The sequence below is a fragment of the Pseudophryne corroboree genome, chromosome 1 (genome assembly GCF_028390025.1).
Source record: "Pseudophryne corroboree isolate aPseCor3 chromosome 1, aPseCor3.hap2, whole genome shotgun sequence".
In the NCBI taxonomy this organism is placed as follows: domain Eukaryota; kingdom Metazoa; phylum Chordata; class Amphibia; order Anura; family Myobatrachidae; genus Pseudophryne; species Pseudophryne corroboree.
In genome coordinates, this window is record NC_086444.1 from 452884385 (window position 1) to 452903145 (window position 18761).

Below are 18761 nucleotides of genomic sequence, written 5' to 3' on the forward strand. Positions count from 1 at the left end.
GCAGAATTGAGGACTCGTCCCCAATTTCTCCCAAAGGTGGTATCAGCGTTTCATTTGAACCAACCTATTGTGGTGCCTGCGGCTACTCGGGACTTGGAGGATTCCAAGTTGCTGGACGTAGTCCGGGCTTTGAAAATTTATGTTTCCAGGACGTCTGGAGTCAGGAAAACTGACTCGCTATTTATCCTGCATGCACCCAACAAGCTGGGTGCTCCTGCTTCAAAGCAAACTATTGCTCGCTGGATCTGTTGCACGATTCAGCTGGCACATTCTGCGGCTGGACTGCCGCATCCTAAATCAGTAAAAGCCCATTCCACAAGGAAGGTGGGCTCTTCTTGGGCGGCTGCCCGATGGGTCTCGGCTTTACAGCTTTGCCGAGCTGCTACTTGGTCGGGTTCAAACACATTTGCTAAATTCTACAAGTTTGATACACTGGCTGAGGAGGACCTTGAGTTTGCTCATTCGGTGCTGCAGAGTCATCCGCATGCTTCCGTCCGTTTGGGAGCTTTGGTATAATCCCCATGGTCCTTACGGAGTTCCCAGCATCCACTAGGACGTCAGAGAAAATAAGAATTTACTCACCGGTAATTCTATTTCTCGTAGTCCGTAGTGGATGCTGGGCGCCCGTCCCAAGTGCGGACTCTCTGCAATACATGTATATAGTTATTGCTACACTAAAGGGTTATTGTTATGAGCCATCCGTAAAAGGAGGCTCAGTTGTTGTTCATACTGTTAACTGGGTATGGTTATCACAAGTTGTACAGTGTGATTGGTGTGGCTGGTATGAGTCTTACTCTGGATTCCAAATCCTTTCCTTGTTGTGTCAGCTCTTCCGGGCACAGTTTCCCTAACTGAGGTCTGGAGGAGGGGCATAGAGGGATGAGCCAGTGCACACCAGATAGTACCTAATATTTCTTTTAGAGTGCCCAGTCTCCTGCGGAGCCCGTCTATTCCCCATGGTCCTTACGGAGTTCCCAGCATCCACTACGGACTACGAGAAATAGAATTACCGGTGAGTAAATTCTTATTTTCTCTGACGTCCTAGTGGATGCTGGGTACTCCGTAAGGACCATGGGGAATAGACGGGCTCCGCAGGAGACCGGGCACTCTTAAAAGAAAGATTAGGTACTACATCTGGTGTGCACTGGCTCCTCCCTCTATGCCCCTCCTCCAGACCTCAGTTAGAATATGTGCCCGGCCAGAGCTGGATGCACCTAGTGGGCTCTCCTGAGCTTACTAGAAAAAGAAAGTATTTGTTAGGTTTTTTATTTTCAGTGAGATCTGCTGGCAACAGACTCACTGCTACGAGGGACTGAGGGGAGAGAAGCAAACCTACCTGCTTGCAGCTAGCTTGTGCTTCTAAGGCTACTGGACACCATTAGCTCCAGAGGGATCGAACACAGGGCCCGACCTCGATCGTCCGTTCCCGGAGCCGCGCCGCCGTCCCCCTTGCAGAGCCAGAAGACGGAATATTCCAGGAGAAAATCGGCGGTTGAAGACTCCGGTCTTCAATAAGGTAGCGCACAGCACTGCAGCTGTGCGCCATTGCTCCCACAGCACACCACACGCTCCGGTCACTGGTGGGTGCAGGGCGCTGGGGGGGGGGCGCCCTGGGCTGCAATATGTATACCTTAGTTGGCAAAATGCACATAATACAGTTTTAAACTGTATATGTGCCTAATCCCCCGCCATAAATATTATTAAAAAAGCGGGAGAAGCCCGCCGCTGAAGGGGCGGGGCTATCTTCCTCAGCACAGCCAGCGCCATTTTCTCTTCACAGCTCCGCTGGAAGGATGCTCCCCAGGCTCTCCCCTGCAGTATACACTACGGAAAGGGTAAAAAAGAGAGGGGGGGCACATAAATTTAGGCGCAAAAGGTGATATAAGCAGCTATTGGGGGGAAAATTCACTTTGTATTAGTGTAAATCCCTCTGTTATATAGCGCTCTGGTGTGTGCTGGCATACTCTCTCTCTGTCTCCCCAAAGGACTTTATGGGGTCCTGTCCTCAATCAGAGCATTCCCTGTGTGTGTGTGCGGTGTGTCGGTACGGCTTTGTCGACATGTTTGATGAGGACGCTTACGTGGAGGCGGAGCAGGAGCCGATAAGTGTGATGTCGCCCCCTGCGGGGCCGACACCAGAGTGGATGGATATGTGGAAGGTATTAACCGATAGTGTCAACTCCTTGCATAAAAGGTTCGATGACGTAACAGCTTTGGGACAGCCGGCATCTCAGCCCGCGCCTGCCCAAGCGTCTCAGAGGCCATCAGGGGCTCAAAAACGCCCGCTACCTCAGATGGCAGACACAGATGTCGACACGGAGTCTGACTCCAGTGTCGACGAGGATGAGACAAATGTACAATCCACAAGGGCCATCCGATGCATGATTACGGCTATGAAAAATGTGTTGCACATTTCTGACATTAACCCGGTTACCACTAAAAAGGGTATTATGTTTGGGGAGAAAAAGCAGCCAGTGACTTTTCCCCCATCTGATGAATTAAATGAATTGTGTGAAGAAGCGTGGTGTTCCCCAGATAAGAAATTAGTGATTTCTAAGAGGTTACTAAGGCGTACCCTTTCCCGCCAACGGACAGGTTGCGTTGGGAAACATCCCCTAGGGTGGACAAGGCGCTCACATGCTTATCAAAAAAGGTGGCACTGCCGTCTCAGGATACGGCTGCCTTCAAGGAGCCTGCGGATAGAAAGCAGGAGGCTATCCTGAAGTCTGTGTATACACACTCAGGTACTATACTGAGACCTGCTATTGCTTCAGCATGGATGTGTAGTGCTGCAGCAGCATGGTCTGATTCCCTGTCAGATAACATTGATTCCCTTGACAGGGATACTATTTTGCTAACCATAGAGCATATTAAAGACGTAGTCTTATATATGAGGGATGCACAGAGGGACATTTGCCGGCTGGCATCTAGAATTAATGCAACGTCCATTTCTGCCAGGAGAGTATTATGGACTCGGCAATGGACAGGTGATGCTGATTCTAAAAGGCACATGGAAGTTTTGCCTTATAAGGGTGAGGAAGTTTAGGGACGGTCTCTCGGACCTCGTATCCACAGCAACAGCTGGGAAGTCGACTTTTTTTTTTTTACCTCAGGTTCCCTCACAGCCTAAGAAAGCACCGTATTATCAAGTACAGTCCTTTCGGCCTCAGAAAGGCAAGCGGGTCAGAGGCGCGTCCTTTCTGCCCAGAGGCAGGGGTAGAGGGAAAAAGCTGCACCAGACAGTCAGTTCCCAGGAACAAAAATCCTCCCCTGCTTCCACTAAGTCCACCGCATGACGCTGGGGCTCCACAGGTGGAGCCAGGTGCGGTGGGGGCCCGTCTCCGGGAAACTTCAGCGACCAGTGGGTTCGCTCACAGGTGGATCTCTGGGTTCTACAAGTGGTATCTCAGGGATACAAGCTGGAGTTCGAGACGTCTCCCCCTCGCCGTTACCTCAAATCAGCCTTGCCAGCTACTCCCAAGGAAAGGGAGGTAGTACTGGCGGCAATTCACAAGCTGTACCTCCAGCAGGTGATAATCAAAGTTCCTCTCCTTCAACAGGGACGGGGTTACTATTCCACAATGTTTGTGGTACCGAAACCAGACGGTTCGGTGAGACCCATTCTAAATTTGAAATCCTTGAACACTTATATAAGGAAGTTCAAGTTCAAAATGGAATCGCTCAAGGCGGTTATTGCAAGCCTGGAAGAGGGGGATTTTATGGTGTCACTGGACATCAAGGATGCTTACCTACATGTCCCCATTTACCCACCTCATCAGGAGTACCTCAGGTTTGTGGTACAGGACTGCCATTACCAATTCCAGACGTTGCCGTTTGGTCTGTCCACGGCACCAAGGGTATTTACCAAGGTTATGGCCGAAATGATGATACTCCTTCGAAAGAAGGGAGTTATAATTATCCCGTACTTGGACGATCTCCTTATAAAGGCAAGGTCCAAGGAGCAGTTATTGGTCGGAGTAGCACTATCTCAGGAAGTGCTACAACAGCACGGCTGGATTCTGAATATCCCAAAGTCGCAGCTGGTTCCTACGACGCGTCTGCTGTTCTTGGGCATGATTCTGGACACAGAACAGAAGAAGGTGTTTCTCCCGGAGGAGAAGGCCAAGGAGTTGTCATCTCTGGTCAGAGAACTCCTGAAACCAAAACAGGTGTCGGTGCATCACTGCACGCGAGTCCTGGAAAAGATGGTAGCTTCTTACGAAGCAATTCCCTTCGGCAGGTTCCATGCAAGGATCTTTCAGTGGGATCTGTTAGACAAGTGGTCCGGATCGCATCTTCAGATGCATCGGCTGATCACCCTGTCCCCGAGGGCCAGGGTGTCTCTGCTGTGGTGGCTGCAGAGTGCTCATCTTCTCGAGGGCCGCAGATTCGGCATTCAGGACTGGGTCCTGGTGACCACGGATGCAAGCCTTCTAGGTTGGGGGGCAGTCACGCAGGGAAGAATCTTCCAAGGACAATGGTCGAGTCAGGAGACTTCCCTACACATAAATATTCTGGAACTAAGGGCCATTTACAATGCCCTAAGTCAAGCAGAACCCCTGCTTCAAAACCTGCCGGTGCTGATTCAGTCAGACAACATTACGACTGTCGCCCATGTAAACCAACAGGGCGGCACAAGAAGCAGGATGGCGATGGCAGAATCCGCAAGGATTCTCCGATGGGCGGAGAATCACGTGCTAGCACTGTCAGCAGTGTTCATTCCGGGAGTGGACAACTGGGAAGCAGACTTCCTCAGCAGGCACGACCTCCACCCGGGAGAGTGGGGACTTCATCCAGAGGTCTTCCAGCTGATTGTAAATCGTTGGGAAAGGCCACAGGTGGACATGATGGCGTCCCGCCTCAACAAAAAGCTAAAAAGATATTGCGCCAGGTCAAGGGACCCTCAGGCGATAGCTGTGGACGCTCTAGTGACACTGTGGGTGTACCAGTCGGTTTATGTGTTCTCCCCTCTTCTTCCTCTCATACCAAAGGTACTGAGGATAATAAGAAAGAGAGGAGTAAGAACTATACTCATCGTTCCGGATTGGCCAAGAAGAACTTGGTACCCAGAGCTACAAGAAATGATCTCAGAGGACCCTTGGCCTCTGCCGCTCCGACAGGACCTGCTACAGCAGGGGCCCTGTCTGTTCCAAGACCTACCGCGGCTGCGTTTGACGGCATGGCGGTTGAACGCCGGATCCTAATGGAAAAGAGCATTCCGGTTGAAGTCATTCCTATGCTGATAAAAGCTAGGAAGGATGTGACAGCAAAACATTATCACTGCATATGGCGAAAATATGTTGCTTGGTGTGAGGCCATGAGGGCCCCAACAGAGGAATTTCAGCTGGGTCGATTTCTGCACTTCCTACAGTCAGGAGTGACTATGGGCCTAAAATTGGGATCCATTAAAGTCCAGATTTCGGCCCTGTCTATTTTCTTTCAAAAAGAACTGGCTTCACTGCCTGAAGTTCAGACGTTTGTTAAGGGAGTGCTGCATATTCAGCCCCCTTTTGTGCCTCCAGTGGCACCTTGGGATCTCAACGTAGTGTTGGATTTCCTAAAATCACATTGGTTTGAGCCACTTCAGACCGTGGAGTTGAAGTATCTCACGTGGAAGGTAGTCATGCTGTTGGCCTTGGCCTCAGCTAGGCGTGTGTCAGAATTGGCGGCTTTGTCCTGTAAAAGCCCATATCTGATTTTCCATATGGACAGGGCTGAATTGAGGACTCGTCCCCAATTTCTCCCAAAGGTGGTATCAGCGTTTCATTTGAACCAACCTATTGTGGTGCCTGCGGCTACTCGGGACTTGGAGGATTCCAAGTTGCTGGACGTAGTCCGGGCCTTGAAAATCTATGTTTCCAGGACGGCTAGAGTCAGAAAAACTGACTCGCTGTTTATCCTGCATGCACCCAACAAGCTGGGTGCTCCTGCTTCTAAGCAGACTATTGCTCGCTGGATCTGTAGCACGATTCAACTTGCACATTCTGCGGCTGGACTGCCGCATCCTAAATCAGTAAAAGCCCATTCCACGAGGAAGGTGGGCTCTTCTTGGGCAGCTGCCCGAGGGGTCTCGGCTTTACAACTTTGCAGAGCTGCTACTTGGTCGGGATCAAACACTTTTGCAAAATTCTACAAGTTTGATACCCTGGCTGAGGAGGACCTTGAGTTTGCTCATTCGGTGCTGCAGAGTCATCCGCACTCTCCCGCCCGTTTGGGAGCTTTGGTATAATCCCCATGGTCCTTACTGAGTACCCAGCATCCACTAGGACGTCAGAGAAAATAAGAATTTACTCACCGGTAATTCTATTTCTCGTAGTCCGTAGTGGATGCTGGGAGCCCGTCCCAAGTGCGGACTTTCTGTAATACTTGTATATAGTTATTGCTTAACTATAGGGTTATTGTTCTGAGCCATCTGTTAAATGAGGCTCAGTTGTTGTTCATACTGTTAACTGGGTATAGTTATCACAAGTTGTACGGTGTGATTGGTGTGGCTGGTATGAGTCTTACCCTGGATTCCAAATCCTTTCCTAGTAATGTCAGCTCTTCCGGGCACAGTTTCCCTAACTGAGGTCTGGAGGAGGGGCATAGAGGGAGGAGCCAGTGCACACCAGATGTAGTACCTAATCTTTCTTTTAAGAGTGCCCAGTCTCCTGCGGAGCCCGTCTATTCCCCATGGTCCTTACGGAATACCCAGCATCCACTACGGACTACGAGAAATAGAATTACCGGTGAGTAAATTCTTATTTTTTCTTTCGTGCTTTCTTAGGTCTCTTTAGTTCGTTTTTCTGTTTTGTTGTGTGGGTTTTTTAGTTCGGTGGCGGTGGCAGGTTGGTAACCTGGCAGTTGGCCGGTTTTCTGAACGTTCACAGTTAGTCAGTTTGGGTGTACTTTGAGGTAATTTTATATCTTTTAGAATTAGTTTACGGGCATCATTTTACCAAGTGGGTCCATATAATTAGTATAAAACATATGTGGATGGCGGGGCCGGTGGCCCAATTTTTTATCCCGTAGGGGCGGAGCGTACCTCCGTCCCTGCAACCGTTGGTGGACAGGGGTAGTGGCAGAAGGTCGACCCCTGTCCTTGGATTTTTGATTTGCGATGTCTGGGATGGAGGCAGGAGGCCGATCCCGGAACATCTGGGGCAGGAGGCTCCCTCACACATATGTTTTTTATTGCTTGTTTTTATGTATTATAATGTTGATCACCCATGTTACGTTTATTATGTTTAACCGTTCTTCTCCCCGCCACCTTTAGTTAGAGAGGGAAGTCTGCATTTTAGTTTTAGTATTTAATAGGCCTCCCTCTCAGTCAGAAAATCAAAGCTGACCCCTTTCACGCCAACTACAGTTGTGGTGTCTTTATTTCATAAGATAAGTGTGCTTGAGTGGCGCGTGGAAGCATCTGACGTGTGAGGTTTAAGACTGCGTAAGGAATATAATATGACAGTAGCAGCATAAACGCACCGTCTGGGCTTGCGGAGCGCTGCTCAGTGCATCACTTTGGCCTGGAAGGGGTTAAGGTTTTTGTAGTGGGAGGAACGTAGATGGGGGAACCGGGAGGCTATTGGCTGGATTGTGGATAGGGGCTGTACTGCCATGGATATAGGTTGCTAATCCACCATTTCCTGCCTCTTTCAGTGTCTTCACGTAACCCGCCCTCCCGCCCTGAAAAAATAACAGAGTTGGTTTTGTTTTACTGTTGGGTTCATTGTGTCGGCTTTCGGTGGCCGGTTTTCTGAACGGTTACTTAAATTTAATGATGAGTTCACAGTTAGTCAGTTTGGGTGTACTTTGAGGTAATTTTATATCTTTTAGAATTAGTTTACGGGCATCATTTTACCAAGTGGGTCCATATAATTAGTATAAAACATATGTGGATGGCGGGGCCAGTGGCCCAATTTTTTATCCCGTAGGGGCGGAGCTTACCTCCGTCCCTGCAACCGTTGGTGGACAGGGGTAGTGGCAGAAGGTCGACCCCTGTCCTTGGATTTTTGATTTGCGATGTCTGGGATGGAGGCAGGAGGCCGATCCCGGAACATCTGGGGCAGGAGGCTCCCTCACACATATGTTTTTTATTGCTTGTTTTTATGTATTATAATGTTGATCACCCATGTTACGTTTATTATGTTTAACCGTTCTTCTCCCCGCCACCTTTAGTTAGAGAGGGAAGTCTGCATTTTAGTTTTAGTATTTAATAGGCCTCCCTCTCAGTCAGAAAATAAAAGCTGACCCCTTTCACGCCAACTACAGTTGTGGTGTCTTTATTTCATAAGATAAGTGTGCTTGAGTGGCGTGTGGAAGCATCTGACGTGTGAGGTTTATGCAATACATTTTCTTTCACCTTATTATTGCACTTTGGCAGGTAATGTGTTAATATCTAGTCCCTGTAGAGAGCCACTGTGAGGTATCCGTTAGTGGGTGCTGTGGGGGCCGTGTGGTGAAAGCTGATAAACTTAGAGCACTGTCTGGATTGCACCAGCCCCATTGGGAAATCAGTTGTCTTCCTGATGAGTAGATCATGGGGGGCGGAATCAGTCAGCCACAGGGAGGGGACACAGAGTAATATAGAAGATGTGTGTCCCCCCCCCCTCCTCCTTTATTCAGATCAGACCAGCCATCAACCTCAGGTGTTATAGGGGTGTGAGGCAGACATCCCACACTGGGACAGGAGTGTGCGAGAGACAGGTAAAATACACTTGCCAGCTTATTCCATTTGCTTTACACTCAACATATACTGAATGATAGATAGATAGATAGATAGATAGATAGATAGATAGATAGATAGATAGATAGATAGATAGATAGATAGATACAAGTGTAAACTGTATGTCTATCCCTTTTTCACAATATACTATTACAAAATGACGTGTTTATAGCAGACCCAATAAGTGACTTGCATAAGTCACTATAAAGATTATAACAGACCCAATAAGCATCATTGATACATGTGACCAATGGGGAACATAATTGCTGAGGTATTATATAGGCCAAAACTTCAACAGAACTTTAATCAGTTTTCATTGGTGCTGAGTACTATAGGTACAGACATTGAGCAATTATTACTAGATCTTTTTTTATTTCATTGACATATATTTAATAAAGTAAGCAATTATATATTATAAGTTATACAGTTTAATTCTGTAAAGTGATAAAGATTGTAATGTGGCTGAATGAGAGAAATTGGTGATGTGTATATGCGGCATAGGTCAGGATAAGATTTTAAGGCAAATTGACATAGACAGCGCAGGTCAGTATGTGTTTCTATGAGAAAATGGGATAAATTATCAGAATAAAGGTACCTATTCCTGTTTCTGAGACTAGTTATAAGAATGACAAATGATACCAATATATAAGCTGTAGGAATTGCACCCTCTGAGTACCAGCAGAAAGAACACATTGGTGCAGGTGAATGGAAATCTCGAGCTGCCACCTTCTGTCTGTTCTTACAGACACCATGCCCTGTATTATTCGCTGATATATGTGCAACGCTATGTTACACAATATTGCCAATTGTAAGTCACTTTCTGGGACAGCACGAGTTAAAAATGTGTCCATGGATTTTGTTTTTCTCTTGAAATTTACCTGCAGTATTTATTTGATTATTTCCATCATTTTGTATTTATTGTTAATGACTTTATCAGCAATATAAAAGAATGGGATACAGTAGGAAGAAGGGGGTATATAGAATATATCATCTTAAATGAATAAGTAAATATTTACCAACTGCACAAATAAATTCCTCTTTTGTGCACATTAGGGACAGCTATGATGCTCTTCTCTCAAATATATGAAACTGCTTTATCATGACATGTTTCTGTTACTGTTTACTAAGGCTCGGAGAGAGATAAAGTACCAACCAACCAGCTCCTGTCATTTTTCAAACACAGCCTGTAACATGACAGTTGGCAGCTAATTGGTTGGAACGTTATCTCCGTCCAATTTATCTCACTCAAGGGCTTAGTAAATAGACCCCATCGACTGCTCTGACATACACTATATTGCACTAGTATGTCTGCAAACACTATATACTCCATTATGCCATGTTCTGCACTCTGATGTTCTGTTTAACAATGTTCTGGCTATGTATCTGGGACTAAGGGGAGACCCAACAGCACAGACAACAAAATGACCCATTACATCTGGGGAAACATTAACGTGAACAAGTATTTGCCGCCATGTATACAGATGTAGCCACGCTCATTGTTGCTGTAGTTTCGCCATACTTACACCTTAATCACGGCATAAATATAGCGCAGGTTGACATGGTAAGGTGTGGTAAGGCGTACTAAGGCGCAAGAGAATCCACAGCATGCAATACACAGCTTCACCACTGGGTGGTGATTGCTCCACTAATAAAATCTACAGTGCTAAAATCAATAGCAGCAGGTGGAAATGGCACTACAGATTACTACTGTATACAATAGAAAGCCCTGACAAGTGGGGCAGTCACTTATAGTACTGTAAAGCTTTACAGTGTAAATAAAGTTCTCTATGTACAGTAATACAGGTCACACATGGTCCCTGTAATTTCAGCAGTGATACTGTATGAGGCGGCAGAGACGCAGTGATATCGTACCTTACAAATAAATGGTGGCTCCATGGGAGCTGCCTGAAATCACTTTGTGTCAGGGCAGAAAACAGGCTTACTATCACTATATCACTACTGGTGTGCAAGCGCCTGCAACATGCCCTCGTTGGTCTAGCGGATGGCGTGACTGCTTAGCATACCCAGGCACCAGGGTTCATTTCCCAGAAATGGCAATTTTTTTTTTAAATAAAACAATTTGGAAATCTGTTGTTATCAATATTATACTACAGAAATATTAATAATCTCCTTTTGTTTCACATATAAAAAGAACAGTCTGCTCATAGGAAAAACTGACTGTGCATCTTTGATCGCACAGTAAAAGTGGCACTACACAACCACACTGATACATAGCTCCAGGGGGCTTGCTTCTTGCTGCTTGTCATGCTCTCTGGGTCCCTTTCCCCACAAATCAAAGCCAGCATGAGTTATTCATCACAAATCTCACAGGGGTAGTGGGGGCAGGAAGGCTGCCCACAGTATCAACATGTCACACATCCTTGCAATTATGGCAGTGAAATGCAGCAGAAACACAGTGATACTGTAGTATGTCTTATAAATAAATGCGGGCCTCCAATTCCACTGCTGCTGATTACAGTACTTTGTGGGCAACACCGAAAAAGGACTTTGATGTTTGCATTGAACTTTCTGCATCTTTTTCCCAACCAAGAAAAAAAACATCACTATATAACTGCTGGCAACGTGCCTTCTTTGGTCTAGCAGTAGTGCACACCAGCAGTAACATAGTGATGTCACTGATTGAAATTATATATTTTTTATTTTTACCGGTAGTCTCTGTAAGTGAACGCAAGTGCACCATCCTTATACTACATAAGTAATAGTACTGTACCTGCTTGTTTGCTTGGGTCAATAGACGCACACTCAGCTCTTCATAGAAGCAGTCCCTTTTCTGTCATGACATAAAGTGATGGTATTGTACTTTATATCTCAGATGCCCCTGGAGCCCACCATTTGTAAAGCATGCTACAGTATCACTGCGTCTTTGCTGCACATCACTACCAAAATTGCAAAGTCCGTGAGCTTGGCACCTTTGTAAGGCATGCAATGGAAATAAAAAAGCATATAAAAAAAAGTTCTTAAACTGGAAGCATCATTTGACGTTACAGTGGAGACTTCACGCATGCGCAATGGCGGTTTTACAAAGCGACACGTGGTGTACAAACACGAGTATTGCACTTGCCAGATACTCAGTTCTTTACACTGTGACTGCATATGCCACACTGTGACTGAAAACTTAGGCATGCGTAATGCAACTAGTTTTTCCCATTACATGCCATATGGAGGTAAGATGAGCATAGCTACATCTGTATATGAAAAACTAAAACAACAAAATGCTCTTCAATGGTGCAGTACTCTCTCATTCTACCTCTGTGTGCTGAAACTTACTAATGTGATATAAGGCCTTGTACCAGAGGTATAATTAAAAGGGCTTATCTGAATATGATTGACGTCCTTTCACCAAGTATAGACCAGGGCCGTCTTAACAGCAGTGTAGGCCCCTGGGCAAAGCAGTGCACTTGGGCCCCTACCCATCCTCCAGTGGTAGTGGTTGGGGGTGCTATCAGCGGCAGCTTTGATGTTCTGTGGGCGGTAGGGGGTGTTCTACTGTATCTTCCGCTCAGCATGTAGGACCTGTAGCAGTAATTTCTGCTAATTACTCCTTTACTGCACAGATGGTGGGAGACGGGGCGGGAGAGAGAACACTAAACTGCAGAAGAGGGGATTGGACTGAATGAAGTGGCCCCGGAACATGACTTCCAGGGTGGTGGTAGGGGGTATTTAATACTCAGGTGAGGCGTCGATAGTGGAGTGGACTTAATATTCAGAATTTTCAGGTGGGAGAGCAGCTTGCTTAACTGCAGATATCTCCAGTTCCTGGAAATAAATTTCTTAGCTGGGATAAAAAATCTAGATAGTCCCACCTTTCAGGAGGTACTGGGGACTTGGGAATCAGACTTCAGGAGCCAGAGCAATCTATCAACGAAAATATAAAACTACATACCAGGCGTGTGGAGCTGGAGCAGGGACTAGTGCTGGAAGGCTGGTATCTCTGGTTCTGGGCATAGTAGAGACAAGCTGCCAGTGTCCATCAAAAGGGGGGAGTCACAACTTTTGGAGTATACCCTCAAAAAAAACCTCTAAGTCAGACAGAATCTGAGATATCTGGCTGGGAAGAGCAATTAACATGGTTGGATCGGGACCTCTGCTTTGAAGTCAGATATCTTCGGTTCCCCAGGAATCTGGTACCCCTGGAAAAAGGTCCCTCAGCTATCAGCCTAGGGGCCTTGGGCAACTGCCCACTGAGCCCACACAAAAAGACAGCCCTGGTATAGACGACATGATTTCTCTGCAGATGACGTAAAAGGAAATGTATATATCTCATAGCGAAATACTAATTTAAAACTTTGTAGATTTATTAAAATTAACAAACTTACAATAAAAAACTTAGTATAATTGCATATTTCACACAAAAGATATTAGAGGCAGGTAAGTTGGTGTAATGATTGGTTCCTCCCCTGCCATAACAAGATGTACTGAAGCAGTAGCAGTTGAAACTCTCAGATCCACCTTGGAACCAAGTCCCATCAGGTCCAAGGAACAGTACCAAGGGGTCTATGTACTAAAGGGGGTTACACACGGAGAGATCCGTGCACAATTTCTAAGGAATATGACTAGATTGCATAAAAATTAAGCAGGGATCTCTCCGTGTGTATGCCCATAACTATAGCGCATCGCTTTCGCCGGTACTAGATTGTGCCTGCATGCAGGCACAATCTAGTCAGGACGCTCACTTAACCGCTGTGTAAAGTGAGTTCCCCCCTCTGCTCAGCAAACATCGCGCTGAGTGCTGAGCGGGGGGTGAGATGTGTGCTGAGTGTGCTAGATCGCTCAGCACACATCTCTACGTATGTACCCCCCTTAAGACTTGAAGAGTGATAAAGTGGATGGAGATAAAAGTACCAACCAACCAGCTCCTGTCATTTTTCAAACCCAGCCTGTAACATGGCAGTTAGATTCTGATTGGTTTGTACTTTATCTCCATCCACTTTAATCTTTCCAAGTTTTAGTACACAGACCCCCAAATTATAACACTACCTGCGAAACAATAGCACTGGACAATACAGTCAAACTGTACAGATATAGGCTTTGAGACATTAAGACAGAAATAATCAGAAATAACCTAGGTTGACATCGGTTGTTATTATGTAAACCTTGTGCAATGTTAATAAAATATATAATTTACTGTTACTGAAACAACTATACATGAAAGTGCAATCAGTCTTATCTAATGGGGAAGTACTGTATACTGACCCTGTATTTTTAAAGAGAAAAGATCACAGAAGAGGTAACAGAATGGGATCAATTGCACAGCTAGAATGGAATCTATCGCCACAAACTCCCATAGCTGAACCTTGGTGCTTCCTTGACAATACAGAATTTGACCTATTTGAATCTAATTAGATGGATTCCTTATTGGCTCGGTGTTGAGGGACGCCTGATAAAGAGCAATTGTCACCCACCCAATGTTTCTAATTGGGGGGTTGCCAATAACTTTAGATTTTTCAAGCAGTGGTGTCTGGAAGATTGGAAATTTGGGTTTGGGTGTAAAGAATAGTGATGGTCAGTAGACATACTGTCAGATTGGGTAATGTAACAGTACATGATTGCCAGTGCCGGATTAACAACAGGGCAGACAGGGTCCCCAAACATAGCAACATCCATAGCATGGAGGAGCAGTGGGGCTTATGTAAATAGGGTTTCTGTGTGGCATAATGTGAACTGAGGCACTGCAGTGTGTTTGACACATTTGTATTTACACATGATACTTTTAATAACAACGCCCTCATATCATATTGATTTTTTTTTTTTTTTTTAGTAGGGGCCCTTACAAATTAGTTGCTCTGAGGCCAGCACAAACCTTAATCCGGCCTTGATTATTGAAAATTAGCATGACACTAAAGTCACTATTTACAGTAATATTGTTTTCTTTTTTTTATGTATTGCTGTTTTTTGTTATACATGTAATTTTTATTTGTTTAATAGTAAAAATCACCTATTATTATGTTTTTGTTGGTTTATTTGGGTCACAGCTTCATAAATGATAACACCAACACTGTTTCTTTATATTTGTATTTTACAATAATTATCTTGCATCATGAATGCTAGTTGGAGCTGGATAGGTGCAGGCAGTGACGTGCGGTGGGGTGAGGCAGGTGAGGCAGAGCCTTTCCTGTCATACTAACGTTTGTGCCAGAGTTTTGACTGTATAAAGTATATGAAAAATACAAAGAATTTGTTTGAAATATCTTCTCTTTATTATTCTAATAATTTTTATAGGCAAAACTCTGGAGTAAAAAGTCTATGGCAGAGGAGGCAGTGCCCCACCTGGGTAACTTTTCCGCCCACTCTGATCAAGACTCACCAAATTTCCAGGAGTTTAGACTGCTGCACCCGTGTATAATACTCAGATGTATACTTTGACTCATATATTGCGTGTAAAATATATACAGTATATATATATATATATATATATGTGTGTGTGTGCGCAGTATCAATTGTTCATTGGAGTGCCGGACATTGTTTGTATATTTATATATATATATATATATATATATATATATATATATTTACATATGCAAACACACTAAAATAGAATGCAGTGTACCCAAGAATTTTAAAATACTGTACAGGAATGAAAAATGGTGCTCCAATCAGCTCACAATTGTCATTTTTGAAACACATGATGGTAAGAGCTGATTGTCTGGAGTACCCTTTATCATACACAACAAATTTTAAATAGATAAAACTCGTTAATAAATTGTCCCCTAAGACACAAGACGGCATGCACACAATTTCCAAAAGATTGAATGCAAGAAAGTCGCACCCCCAATCTGTGCTCCCCCCACCAAACTTTACTCACCTACGGAAGGCTGCCTGCTTGTTCCCTCTCTTCTGGCTGGCTCCTCTGACACGACGCCGCATGGCAAAATCCCACCTCTCCTGCAACACCACCAGAGTACAGAACAGGCAGGTGTAGTGCTGCTGTATAGAAAGGATCCTGGAACAGTGGCCTCTTTGGCCTGTCAGGCACTGGAAAGAAGTGCCATAGTGGTAGTGGTTGGTGGCCATATTGGCACCCCTGATATTGGGTCGATATACACTGCCCAAAAAAATAAAGGGAACACTAAAATAACACATTCTAGATCTGAATGAATGAAATATTCTTATTAAATACTTTGTTCTTTACATAGTTGAATGTGCTGACAACAAAATCACACAAAAATTATCAATGGAAATCAAATTTATTAATCCATGGAGGTCTGGATTTGGAGTCACACTCAAAATTAAAGTGGGAAAACACACTACAGGCTGATTCAACTTTGATGTAATGTCCTTAAAACAAGTCAAAATGAGGCTCAGTAGTGTGTGTGGCCTCCACGTGCCTGTATGACCTCCCTACAATGCCTGGGCATGCTCCTGATGAGGTGGCGGATGGTCTCCTGAGGGATCTCCTCCCAGACCTGGACTAAAGCATCTGCCAACTCCTGGACAGTCTGTAGTGCAACGTGGCGTTGGTGGATGGAGCGAGGCATGATGTCCCAGATGTGCTCAATTTGATTCAGGTCTGGGGAACGGGCGGGCCAGTCCATAGCATCAATGCCTTCGTCTTGCAGGAACTGCTGACACACTCCAGCCACATGTAGTCTAGCATTGTCTTGCATTAGGAGGAACCCAGGGGCAACCGCACCAGCATATGGTTCTCATCTCGGTACCTAATGGCAGTCAGGCTACCTCAGGCGAGCACATGGAGGGCTGTGCGGCCCCCCAAAGAAATGCCACCCTCCACCATTACTGACCCACTGCCAAACCAGTCATGCTGGAGGATGTTGCAGGCAGCAGAACATTCTCCTTGGCGTCTCCAGACTCTGTCACGTCTGTCACATGTGCTCAGTGAGAACCTGCTTTCATCTGTGAAGAGCACAGGGCGCCAGTGGCGAATTTGCCAATCTTGGTGTTCTCTGGCAAATGCCAAACGTCCTGCACGGTGTTGGGCTGTAAGCACAACCCCCACCTGTGGATGTCGGGCCCTCATACCACCCTCATGGAGTCTGTTTCTGATCATTTGAGTAGACACATGTACATTTGTGGCTTGCTGGAGGTCATTTTGCAGGGGTCTGGCAGTGCTCCTCCTGTTCCTCCTTGCACAAAGGCGAAGGTAGCGGTCCTGCTGCTGGGTTGTTGCCCTCCTACGGCCTCCTCCACGTCTCCTGATGTACTGGCCTGTCTCCTGGTAGCGCCTCCATGCTCTGGACACTACGCTGACAGACACAGCAAACCTTCTTGCCACAGCTCGCATTGATGTGCCATCCTGGATGAGTTGCACTACCTGAGCCACTTGTGTGGGTTGTAGACTCCGTCTCATGCTACCACTAGAGTGAAAGCACCGCCAGCTTTCAAAAGTGACCAAAACATCAGCCAGAAAGCATAGGAGCTGAGAAGTGGTCTGTGGTCACCACCTGCAGAACAACTCCTTTATTGGGGGTGTCTTGCTAATTGCCTATAATTCCCACCTGTTGTCTATTCCATTTGCACAACAGCATGTGAAATTGATTGTCAATCAGTGTTGCTTCCTAAGTGGACAGTTTGATTTCACAGAAGTGTGATTGACTTGGAGTTACATTGTGTTGTTTAAGTGTTCCCTTTATTTTTTTTTGAGCAGTGTATTTAAAAAAAAAAACATTTCATAGGCAAAATACATATCTCAGTATAAAAATTATAGAATATATATATATATATATATATATATACATAGATTTTATATCTATATCTATATATATATCTATATAGATTTTATATGTGTGTGTGTGTGTGTGTGTGTGTGTGTGTGTGTGTGTGTGTGTGTGTGTGTGTGTGTGTGTGTGTGTGTAAATATATCAAGAGACCACATTAATGTGATTTGGAAGTAATCATTTTTATTTGTGGTATTACAGGTTGAGTAACCCTTATCCAAAATTCTAAATCCTAAAGTAAAAGGATTTTTTTTTGTATTACTTTTTTTTTATACTTTTTTAAATGACAATGGGGCAGATGTATTAACCTGGAGAAGGCATAAGGAAGTGATAAACCAGTGATATGTGCAAGGTGATAAAGGCACAAGCCAATCAGCTCCAATATGTAAATTAACCGTTAGGATATGATTGGCTGGTACGTTTATCACCTTGCATTTATCACTGGTTAATCACTTCTTTATGCCTTCTCCAGGTTAATACATCTGCCCCAATATTTGTTGCCGTTCAATTTTCAGAATTCCGATAATGCTTTGAACTAAAATATCATATGAGCAAATGGGCAATTGTATATGTCTAGAAAAGTGTGAATATGTGTAATTCAGTATGTTACCTCTTGCTATTATAGGGGGTCATTCCGAGTTGATCGCTAGCAGAAAATGTTCGCTGTGCAGCGATGATGCAAAAAAACAGCACTTCTGCGCATGCGTATGCGGCGCAATGCGCACGTGTAACGTACTTTCACAATGGCCGATGTAGTTTTACACAAGGTCTAGCAAAGCTTTTCAGTCGCCCTGCTGGCCGCAGAGTTATTGACAGGAAGTGGGCGTTTCTGGGTGTCAACTGACCGTTTTCAGGGAGTGTTCGAAAAAACGCAGGCATGCCTGGAAAAACGCAGGAGTGGCTGGGCGAACGCAGGGCGTGTTTGTGACGTCAAAACAGGAACTGAACAGTCTGAAGTGATCGCAAGCGCTGAGTAGGTCTGAAGCTACTCTGAAACTGCACAGAATTATTTTGTAGCCGCTATACGATCCTTTCGTTCGCACTTCTGCTAAGCTAAAATACACTCCCAGTGGGAGGCGGCATAGCATTTGCACGGCTGCTAAAAACAGCTAGCAAGCGAACAACTCGGAATGACCTCCAAACTGTAGTAAAATAAAAACTAACATTATAACATTAAATAAAACAAAACCTTTTATTTGTAAACTTGTAATAATTACAATTTGACATATTTCATTGAAATAAAGATGAATCACTACATTGTTTACCTATGCAAAACTATTCTGAGTTAAACTGCATTAAACATATGCAGTTATTGCCGTTATTGCAACATATGCCTTATTGATATTTTAAGAAGTCAATGTAAA

General features: G+C 44.9%; 1 protein-coding gene across 2 annotated transcripts in view; it reads left to right on the plus strand.

The window, feature by feature from the left end:
* Positions 1-18761, plus strand: part of CEBPE (CCAAT enhancer binding protein epsilon) — a 53759-nt gene that overhangs the window by 19660 nt on the left and 15338 nt on the right. The window contains exon 1 of one of the 2 annotated variants that reach the window (XM_063914315.1): positions 8611-8685. The exons of the other annotated variant lie outside the window; for it this stretch is intronic. The gene's annotated coding sequence lies outside the window, so the exon portion shown is untranslated. Of the gene's footprint in view, positions 1-8610; positions 8686-18761 lie in introns of those variants that run through there. 2 annotated transcript variants of the gene reach the window in all.